At 42.7% G+C, this 11,180-nt stretch overlaps 1 pseudogene; it reads right to left on the bottom strand.

The window, feature by feature from the left end:
* Window positions 1–6,455: 6,455 nt before the first annotated feature.
* LOC120434796 overlaps window positions 6,456–11,180 on the bottom strand; it is a 126,246-nt pseudogene continuing 121,521 nt past the window's right edge.

The raw sequence follows: 11,180 nt of genomic DNA, 5'->3' as shown, positions 1-11,180 counted from the left end.
AAATGGCTTCACAGAGAATTAACTTGACATCTGCTGAGAAACTGTAACTGTTGGATGCTGTGAGGAAAACTGCTGAGCATGTGTGAGAGTGTCATGTTTAACGGCTTTTCAGAGAGTCACTGCCTTCACTTTCAGAGTTTCTTCATGTTCTGCTTCATCAGCACTTCTTCACAGCTTCTGACTTCAAAATGATGGGTCATGAACAAGTGTTGAAATGATTCTTACTAATGAAAGATATTTTTAATAGCAGCAGCAGCTCTTTCACTTCCTTTTACTTCTCTTTTGAGAAACTGCCTCATGAAAACCAAACTGTGTTGTAATCTCTTGTAATCTGTATCTCTTTTAAATCACAGAAAAACAAAACATCTTTAATTATTTTACGTATAGTTGGTTTTGTTTCTTTCTTTCTTACTGTGTAAGAATATTCAACACTGCTATCAATGCATTTTTCAAAAAAGGTCTCTCTGCGCAAAATGGGCCTAAAAACATAAACAGCTGTGGGATACTGTTTGTCCGTGATTTGAACCGGGGGAACAAACTGTGGCAGGATGAGTGTTGTGTCAAGTTTGGTGTCACTGACAAAGTGTGTTCCCCGTGCGTCGTGAGCATTCGCTGGGCATGGAGCGCAGTTTACTCCGCCTCCATTACAGACGATTAGACGTGGCAGTAGTGATGTTTTAGTTTTGTGAAAAAGTGAAAAATGAGTGTCGTTACATTACCATTCAGTTTTAGGGTGACAATAGAAAATTATATATTTATTGTTCTCATGTGGTATCGGACGGGATTATTTTAACAAACGAATGACATTTTGCCTGATAATTATTTTTATCCTCCTGTAACTTCCCTGTACAGAGAGCTAAAACCTCCAAAGTTTCAGGATTAGTTGGTCGTTCTAAGAAGTGTTTGTGAACTAAAAATCAAAAATGGGGGATACTGTTTGTGTGTGATTTGGAGAGCCCAGCGTGTGCTCCTGACGCAGGGCAAACCATTTCTTTTGGGGACACCTACCTTGGCACGACAGCTGTTGTGCAGGTGAAGCTGAAGACAATATATGAAGGCAAGATTGCGTAAGGTTGTAGGTCCAGATGGCATCAGCTCCAGGCTCCTGAGATGCTGCGCAGATGAACTGTGTAGCATCCTAGGATATGTGTTCAACCTGAGCCTGTCACTGGGGAAAGTACCACAGCTGTGGAAGACCTCCTGTGTGGTACCGGTACCAAAGACCTCCCATCCCAAGGACCTCAGCAGCTACAGGCCGGTAGCCCTGACATAGCATCTGATGAAGACCCTCGAGAGGTTGGTTCTAAACCATCTGCGCCCCCTGGTGAGGTCTTCATTGGATCCGCTGCAGTTTGCTTACCAGCCTGGCATTGGGGTGGAGGACGCCATCATCTACCTCCTGCACCGAGCTCTGACTCACCTGGAGAAGCCTGGAAGCACTGTGAGGATCATGTTCTTTGATTTCTCCAGTGCTTTCAACACCATCCAGCCACGATTTCTGAGAGACAAGCTGGAGCTATCAGGAGTGGACCACCACATGTCCCAGTGGATACTGGACTACCTCACAGAACGTCCACAGTATGTGAGGTCACAGGGCTGTGTCTCTGACACACTGGTCTGCAGTGCACGGGGCCCCACAGGGAACTGTGCTGGCACCGTTCCTCTTCACCCTCTACACTGCAGACTTCTCCATCAACTCCCACGCTGCCACCTACAGAAGTTCTCTGACGACTCTGCCATAGTCGGCCTCATCACAGGTGAGGACGACTCAGAGTACAGACAGTGGACTCTGGACTTTGTAGACTGGTGTCAGCAGAACCACCTGCTGATCAACGCCGGGAAAACCAAGGAGTTGGTGGTGGACTTCCGGAGACGCAGACCCACCACACTGACACCGGTGAACATCCAGGGAGTGGACATTGAGATAGTGGACTCTTATAGGTACCTGGGTGTTAACTGGAATAATAAACTGGACTGGAGCCACAACACTGATGCTCTTTACAGGAAGGGTCAGAGCAGACTCTACCTGCTGAGGCGGCTGAGGTCATTTGGAGTCCAGGGTGCGCTTTTAAAGACCTTCTATGACTCTGTGGTGGCATCTGTCATTTTTTACAGTGTGGTATGTTGGAGCAGCAGTTTATCGGCAGCTGAGAGGAAGAGGTTGGATAAACTCATTAGGAAGGCCAGCTCTGTTCTGGGATGCACCCTGGACCCAGTGCAGGTGGTGGGAGACAGAAGGACTCTGGCCAAAATAACATCTCTGATGGACAGAGTCTCCCACCCCATGCATGGAAATGTTGCTGAACTGCAGAGCTGCTTCAGTGACAGACAGCTGCATTATTCTATTCTATCTAGTCTTTGGCTTGGAAGCATATTTGGGAATGCTAAAAAAAACTGTCCATTATGCTAACAGTGTCCAAGCATTCTTTTTCTTTTTTAATTCTTACTGCCCTCCCACAATGGCTCTGCATCCCCTCTAGGGGGCATGCACTCCAGTTTGTGAGCCACTACCTTAGCTCATGTGATGAGACACATGATCAATAGTGTGCTATCAACCATCTCAAAGGACAACCCCACTTTGCTTTAAATATCTGTGACTCTACACCAGGTGTCCCCAATCCCAGTCCACGAGGGCCGGTGTCCCTGCAGGTTTTAGATCTCACCCTGGGTCAACACACCTGAATCACATGATTAGTTCATTACCAGGCCTCTGGAGAACTTCAAGACATGTTGAGAAGGTAATTTATCCATTTAAATCAGCTGTGATGGATCAAGGACACATCTAAAACCTGCAGAGACACTGGCCCTGGTGGACTGGGATTGGGGACCCCTGCTCTACACCATATGGGTTTAGAACTGAAGAAGCTTCTCAGATGAGAGGTGATACGTCTTCATAAAGCTTAAAGAAGTCCATGTGCTTTCTTTCCAAGCTCCTTAGACTATAATTGTGGTTATACTTTGTAATATAGATTTCATTGATCCATCATTACATTTACATATCCAGTTGTATGTACCCTATATGCATTATCACAGCAGAGCTCAGTATTTACTCCACATGTCAGTACTTCCAAATGAGCTGTTAATCAGAGCTTTGTGTGATCTGCCTTTTGGTGAAGCAATGGTCCAGAAAGGGCAAAAAAGAGTGAACCATTAAGGCCAATTACCACAATGAGGTAGCTGATGATCTGGCAAGTGAAGGGCTGAGCTGGTCTTAAGTACACCCACATGATTGCTGCTAATGATCTGCAGGTGAGCAGGGATAGACACACGGAAACTGGAACTCTGGTCAGAGGTTGGACTTAGGCCGGATCATGATACAAACAGTGAATTCTTCCTAACTATAACTCATTAAACAAATACAAGTACAAATGTGTAGAAGATACAGACTTCCTTCTAAACTAAACATGACATTTTTGGAATCACTTGAATTATGGGAAAACTGAAGGCTCTGCCTCCCATTCAACAAGTAAGCCTGCAGTGTGAGAGCGAAGTGCTCTAATAGGGTGATATGGTACTACAAGGTCATTAAGATAAGATGGGGCCTGATTATTTAAGACCTTGTATGTGAGGAGCTGGATTTTGAATTCAATTCTGGATTTAACAGGAAGCCAATGAAGGGAAGCCAAAACAGGAGAAATCTGCTCTCTCTTTCTAGTCCCTGTCAGGACTCTTGCTGCAGCATTTTGGATCAGCTGAAGGCTTTTCAGCGAGTTTTTAGGACATCCTGATAATAATGAATTACAGTAGTCCAGCCTGGAAGTAATGACATTTCTTGACCTGTGTCGTTGTCATCTCAGCAGCTGTTTGGTGGAGTCAAGAAGTGAATGATGAGTTTTAACAAAACCTCTCAACATTTAAAGCAACGAGTTGTGTTCAGATTAAACTCATTTCTTCAGAGGACACAGCAACATCAGAGTTTAACTCATACAGATTTTTAATGTTGTAAAGAAAGAGAAACTCCTGGTGGACTTTCAGGTTCTAGCTGTTTACACACTGACTGCTGTGAAATGTGTACAATGTTCAGAGTTTTAAAGAAATAAATGGCTTCACAGAGAATTAACTTGACGTCTGCTGAGAAACTGTAACTGTTGGATGCTGTGAGGAAAACTACTGAGCATGTGTGAGAGTGTCATGTTTAACGGCCTTTCAGAGAAACAGCAAACCACCTCTGCCCAGCATCCTGCTCGCGAGTCTCCAGTCTCTTGACAACAAACTTGACGAGCTCGGATTAAACCCCAACAAGACATCAGGGACTGCTGTGTTCTGGCCTTCACAGAGACATGGCTGGAGCCCAACGTCCCCGACTGCGCCATCACGCCGGATGGATTCACTGTTTACCGGAGAGACCGAACGAAGGACTAAGGCAAGAAAAGGGGGGAGGAGGGTGTGCTTTATGGTTAACTCTATGGTTAACACTTCTAAACAACAGAGGCTGACCCAAGTGCCTCAGAGCCAGGCACGCCACATCACAGCTCTCTAAAGAAGTTTCAAAATAAGAGCTGAAAGCTGTGTTTGCTTGTGTTAGCTTATTATTGTGGAGACTAACATTCAGTGATCATGTGTTCAGACTCATAATGATTACTCTCATAAATCCTGATCTTTGTATTTACTGTGTGTTGGATCAATAACTGAGATCCATCGTATCACACAGCTGTGCTGCTGCTGCTGCTGCTGCTGGTGATGTCAGCACATCTGGAACAATACGAGGTATCTGCTACCAGACTGAGCAGGACGTGAGACCTGTGGACTGTTTAAAGCTGTCCCTCCACAGGTCACTCAGACCTGATCCACACCTCAGTGAGATTCTCTGACGTCCTCAGTAGAGACAGAAACCATTCAGATCTGGGACGATCAGCTGACTGATGATGTCACACAGACTGTGTTTTTCAGGAACAGTGATTCTGATGTGAGCCTGCTAGCTGACAGCAGACCTGATGAAACCACATGTTCACATCTGTGAGGACAGACTGGACTCTTTGACTGCACCTTGGTTCTCCTCAGAGGTCTGTACAGGAGCATGTCCACCCCACTGAAGATCTCAGTCACTGTCAAACATAGAAACCTGCTTGTGTGTGCCTCTCTGCCTCACATGTAGATGCAGCTACAGGTTTCTCTGTCAGTCAGACTGAAACAGTGTCCTGATGCTGCATCATTCAGCTCTGTGCCCCAGTCAGCATCACTGTGTCTACCAGTGTCAGTGTTTCTTTTCCTGTAACACTCAGCACAGGCTCAGCTGGTATCCAGTGTTGGACTTTCAGCTGCTGTGATAGATCCTCTAACATAGATCAGCTCTGCTACATGTTGTTAGATAAGTGCAGCTGCCTGTCATGTCCTGATGTTTCTCTGGGTCAGCAGCTTCTCCATCAGAGGTTCACATGGAGCTGATCCAGTATCTCCAGTAACTGTGTTCTGTGCCTCACTGGTTCATCCTTCTGTCTGTGTGACGTCAGTCAGATGTTGAAGTTAAACTCTGTAATCTTCACTGTGTCACAGAGTTCAGTGAGTCCCGTTATTCACAGGATCAATCAGATCATCAGAGAACAGCTGATCAGCAATCAGTGGTGCCAACAGCACCTCCTGTGGTGAGAGGATGCAATAATGCAATGTAGCATTTTTACACTGAACACTTCCAGTCATGGAAACTGTCTGTTGGATCTGTGTGACGTTGCTTTCTTGTGTTGCTTTCTTGGTTAGAGTTCCTCACAAATGTCCAGATTATTCTTCTAATGAGGCGTCGACCATGTTTTCAGTTCTTTGGAAGAAAACATCGCCTTTGCCATCCTTACTTTTCTTTGACTTCTTCAAATGCAGCTGAACTCCAGCTGCTATTTTATTGGACTTTGCAGCTGTTTCTGGTCATCAGTTCATTCCTGCAAACCTCTGAACCTGAACAACAATGATGCTGCATTGCTGGCTGATCCCAAAAGGTTGATTCTGTTCATCTGGACGTTTTCAGAAACGTTTGCTCACTGATCAGGTGACTTCTTCAGTCTCAGCTGACTGCAGCTTTACAACCTTACAAACAGCACATTTGCACAATGACTGAAACCACCAGCAGCAGCACCTGATATATATGATACTAATATAATACATATACATATATAATCCATACTAATGATGAAGGAACTGAGCTCACAGTCCATTGTTCATTCAGTGAACTACTCAGTTTATTTTGGGCCTCAGAAATGCTCACTCTGTTTGTACATCACTGATTGTCAGCAATAGACTCATTCTGCTGTGTGGACAGGAACACATGTGACATCACTTCCTGTTTGTTTGTGACTGAAGAGGAAGAAGTTTACAAGGAATCATTTAGAAGAGTTTCAAACATCAACTGATTGAATCCATGAATCTGAAAACGTGTTTGTGAGTGAAAGAGACAGACATGTACAGACTGAACTATCTGTTCAACAGTCAGAGTGTTTCTCTAACAGGAGACACTCTTTACACTCCACTCAGCACAGCGACACTGAGGAACCAGGAGACAAGAACCTAAACCCAGGATAAAGAGTTTGAGTGAATGTGGTGTTGAAGGTGTGGAGGTGGATCAGAGTGTCAGAGGAGACTCTGTAGAAGGACAGAGTGCCAGCAGGACAGTCCACATACACTGCTGCTCTGTTAGAGACAGAGGAGGAGGAGGAGGAGGAGGAGATGGGTGTTTGTCTGTTATTGTGCCAGACATAACGAGGACCATCATCAGTGCAGTACAGACTCCAGGACTGATCATTCCATCCAAACAAACAGTCACTGCGTCCTTTCCTTCTGATGCTTCTGTAACTCACTGATATAAAAACGTCTCCTCTCCACTTGACCTCCCAGTAACAGCGACCAGTCAGACCATTTCTACACAGCAGCTGTTCCCAACCATCAAATCTGTCTGGATGATCAGGATATGACTGAATCTCCTCCACATGTGTCACCTTCCTGTTGTTGTCAGACAGTTGGAGGTATTTGTTCACTGTGTTTGTGTCGATTGTGAGTTGACAGGAATCTGATGGAGAGAACAAACACAATCCAGCTGCAGTTATTGATCCATCATCTGTTCATTGATTGACACTTTGATGATGACTCCTGACATGATGAAGATGGTTGAATGTGTGCTGCTTTGTTTTCATGAATCCCATTAAAAACACACTTACACTTCCTCAGACCTGGTCTCAACCATCGGGCTCCAGCAGGCTCCACCCTGAAAGGAGGAGGGGGGTCAGAGCAGCACAGTCAGCATGCACACATGGACATTACATGGCTCTCATACACACACTGTTACACACTGAGCTCAAAGCTCGGCTCCACTGTTTTATTCAAAGAAATCTACATTTATTTATCAGCACATTTAAAAACAGGTTGAGCCAAAGTGCTGCACAGAGTAGAGATAAAATAGGAAACATACACAGTAATTACTATAAAGACTCGTCAGAATTGAAAGCTACAGAGTACAAATGTGTTTCCAACCGGGTTTTAAAAATGTCGAGTGTTGGTGAAGACCTGATGTGAAGGGCGACTGTTCCAGAGTTTGGCTGCAGCGATCGATAAAGCTCAGCTCTGTTTTTACGTCTAGTTCTGGTCAGAAGCTACTTATCTGCAGATCTGAGGGCTCTGCTTGGATTATTTTTGTTAAAGAGAGATAAGATGGAGCCAATCCATTCAGAGACTTAAAGACAAACAACAAGATCTGGAAGTGGATTCTACGACGTACTGGTAACCAGTGGAAAAAGCTGGAAAAAGCTGGAAAAAGCTGGTGATGGGTCGTCTAGCACAGACCCACCACTGGAACCAGACAATTCATGAGGGAGAGAACTGTGACAGCGCCGTTCCTTCACTTGACCTCAGTCACTCTCGTCTGCTCCCTCGTAACACTGCTCTTTATTGAGGTTACATGAATATGCATAAGTTCATTAACATATGACGTCTTACACAGGTATGAACAAAGAGTACCAGTCTGTGCATAGTGTAGGTGTGTGTGTGTGTGTGTGTGTGTGTGTGTGTGTGTGTGTGTGTGTGTGTTCCAGATGTGACCCTGTGACCCCAAAGCTGGTGCTAAGAGTCCAGCGGTCCCCCTAACAAAGGGCTCTTATGCTTAAGCAGACACAGAGTAGGTGTCCTCCTACACCAGGGCTCAGCAACCTTTAACACCCAAAGAGCCATTTGGATGCGATTTCCACGCAAAAGAAAACACTGGGAGCCACAAATACTTTTTGACATCTAAAATGAAGATAACACTGTATATATTGTTTTTTACCTTTGTGTGAACAACTAAGGTGTGTTGCTTATGAAATCCATGAAGTGCTACAGAGAAAATTACATTTTATTTATGTAATTAACATATTTTGAACTCTTAAAGAAATATAACAAAGCAAAGACACCCAGCTGAACTAAAATGATCCAGCAAACAAAAACTGTTGTGAGCCGCCTCCCTTATATCGCCTTTGGGCTTTTGGAGCCTTGACCTGACTTATAAAAATAATTGGAAAAAAGCTCTATGCTGCTGAAAGATGAAAAATAGATATTTGCAAAATTCTGCCTAAATATGTATTTTACCTGGTTAATGTGTGTGGCAGGGCGTGGTCTGCAGTGCCGCTGCAGGGGAGGCGGACGCACCTGAGCGGCACCCGCAATCACGCCTTGCCGCCTTAACATCTGTGCTCTCTCTGCTGTTGTGTTGGTGTATGTCGGGCTGTGAGCTGCTACAGCCGGCTGTATGCGTACAGCAACTGTGTGTGAAAAATGTCAATAAAGATATGCTGAAAAGCGTGTTCATGCAAACATCGTCGGGTCTGCCGTGATATGTTTACAATGAGACTTCTGGTCCCGAACCTCTGCTCACAGCGTCTGCAAATCAGGGCTGTACGAAGTCACTTTGATCTTTACGCAGGACTGTAAGCCGTCGTCTGTGAGGCGTGAGCGTTTTTGTTTTTAACATAGTTCACGGTGGAGAACAGCTGCTGACATAATGTGGATCCGAAGATCCATAATTGGCCTATCTGGGGTTGAATGTCCCGATAAATGCACGATGTTTCGGCGGGTATACCGGCTTCCGTGAGTGTGACGCTTATTATGAGCGATCAAAAAATAATAGAATATAATTTTATATTTATATTTCAATATCACAATAATCTTCCAATTTCGAAATACAAGTTAAAAAAGAACTAACATAAGTAAAACACACTTCAGCTAATTACTTAAAAAACTAATTTATTTTCCCAAACCACGCAGAGCCGCACTAAAAGGACTAAAGAGCCGCATGCGGAGCCGCAGGTTGCCGACCCCTGTCCTATACCATAAATGAGTAAGAGAAGGTACGACCTCTCTCATGACCCCAAGTTGTGTGTGCATGCCAGAGCACTCTGGAAGGCACACAGAGTCTTTACAGACTACTAAGGATCAAACCTCTATCATTATGCAATCGATTATAAAACTCTAAGCATATATGAGTAAATATTTCTAAGCATAAATGACAATCAACAATATAAACCTTACAGCTGGTTTTAAAAGCAGAATTTATTTGTTTCTCAAATGAGAAAGAGCTATCGAGAAACACTCCTAAATCTTTAGTTCTGAACTTTTCCAGTGGGCCAAGGTCAACATTATCTGCTAGTGCTAAATAGGTTGCTGTTATTAACTAATGCAAACTTGACGTGAATTAGCATTATGCACTAATGTTAACACTTACTTTTTAACAATGTGAGTACCTAATGCTAACACTATTTCCCTTAACTTTTTAACAATGTGAACTGCTAATGCTAACACTCTTTTCCCTAGCAAAACCTAATGCTCATATCGTTTTCCTTTACTTTATAGCAATGTGAGCAGCTACAGCTAAATAGACTGCTGCCATTAGTGGCTAATTCTAATTAGGGGTGAATTATTATTGCCTGCTACAGCTAATATCGTTTTCCCTTCCCTTTTAACAATGTGAGCAGCTAGTGCTAGGTAGGCTGATGCTAGCAGCTAATGCTGGTGAATAGGAATTGGCAGCTAATGCTAATACCATATTTTCTTGCTATATATAACAATGTGACCAGCAAATGTTAAGTAGGTTGCCGTTATTAGCTAATACTAATTTGAGGTGAATTAGCATTATCCACTTATGCTAACAATGTATTTTCTTACTTTTTAACAATACAAGACCTAATGTGAACACTTTTTTAATTCAATCTTAACTTTTCCCCTGCAATGTGAAGAGTTAAAGCTAAATAGGCGACCATTAGTGGCTAATTCTAATTTTAGATGAAAAAGCATTAGAAGCTAATGCTAATACCATATTTTCTTGCTTTATATCAATATCAGTAGCTAATGCTAAGTACGTAGCCATTATTAGCTAATGCTAATTTAGTTGAATTAGCATTATCCACTAATGCTAACAATGTTTTTGCCAACTCTTTTCCCTTGCATTATAACAATATGAGCAGTTAATGCTAAGAAGGCTACCATTATTAGGTCATGCTAATTTGATGTGTGTTAGCATTATCCGCTACTGATAGCAATGTTTTATCTTACTTTTTATTACTTTCAGTTAAGCCTATTTAGCATGAATTAACTTCATTTAGCATTAAGAAGTTTATGCTAAATAGGCTACCATTAGTAGCTAATGCTAATTTTAGGTAAATGAGCATTGGAAACTAATGCTAATACCATATTCTCTTGATTTCTAACAATGGGAGCAGCTAATGCTAAGTAGGATGCCATCATTAGCTCATGCTAATTTATCCACTAATGCTAACAATGTTTTTTCTTACATTTTAACAATATAAGTAGCTAATGCTTATACTATTTTTCCTTCCATTTTACCGTTAATAACTATTACGCCATTAGTGGCTAATTCTAATTTTAGATAAAAAAAGCATTAACAGCTAATGCTCATACTGTTTGCTTTGTAAGAATGACAGCAGCTAATGATAAGAAGTCTACCGTTATTAACTAATGCTAATTTGATTTGCATTAGCATTATCCGATAATGGTAACTCTTTTCCCCTGCATTATAACGATGTCAGGAGTTAATGCTAAGTAGGCTGCCATTAGGGGCTAACTCTAATTAGGGGTGAATAATTATTAACAGCTAATGCTAATACAGTTTTCTCTTTCCTTATAACAACTTGAGCAGCTAATGCTAATTTGATGTGAATTAGCATTATATTAGTGAGCAGTTAATGCTAAGTAGGCTGCCGTTATTAACTAATGCT

Source organism: Oreochromis aureus, linkage group 3 (genome assembly GCF_013358895.1).
Source record: "Oreochromis aureus strain Israel breed Guangdong linkage group 3, ZZ_aureus, whole genome shotgun sequence".
Lineage (NCBI taxonomy): Eukaryota > Metazoa > Chordata > Actinopteri > Cichliformes > Cichlidae > Oreochromis > Oreochromis aureus.
The sequence above is the reverse complement of the archived record's forward strand: the minus strand, read 5'-3'. Positions and strand labels throughout refer to the sequence as shown.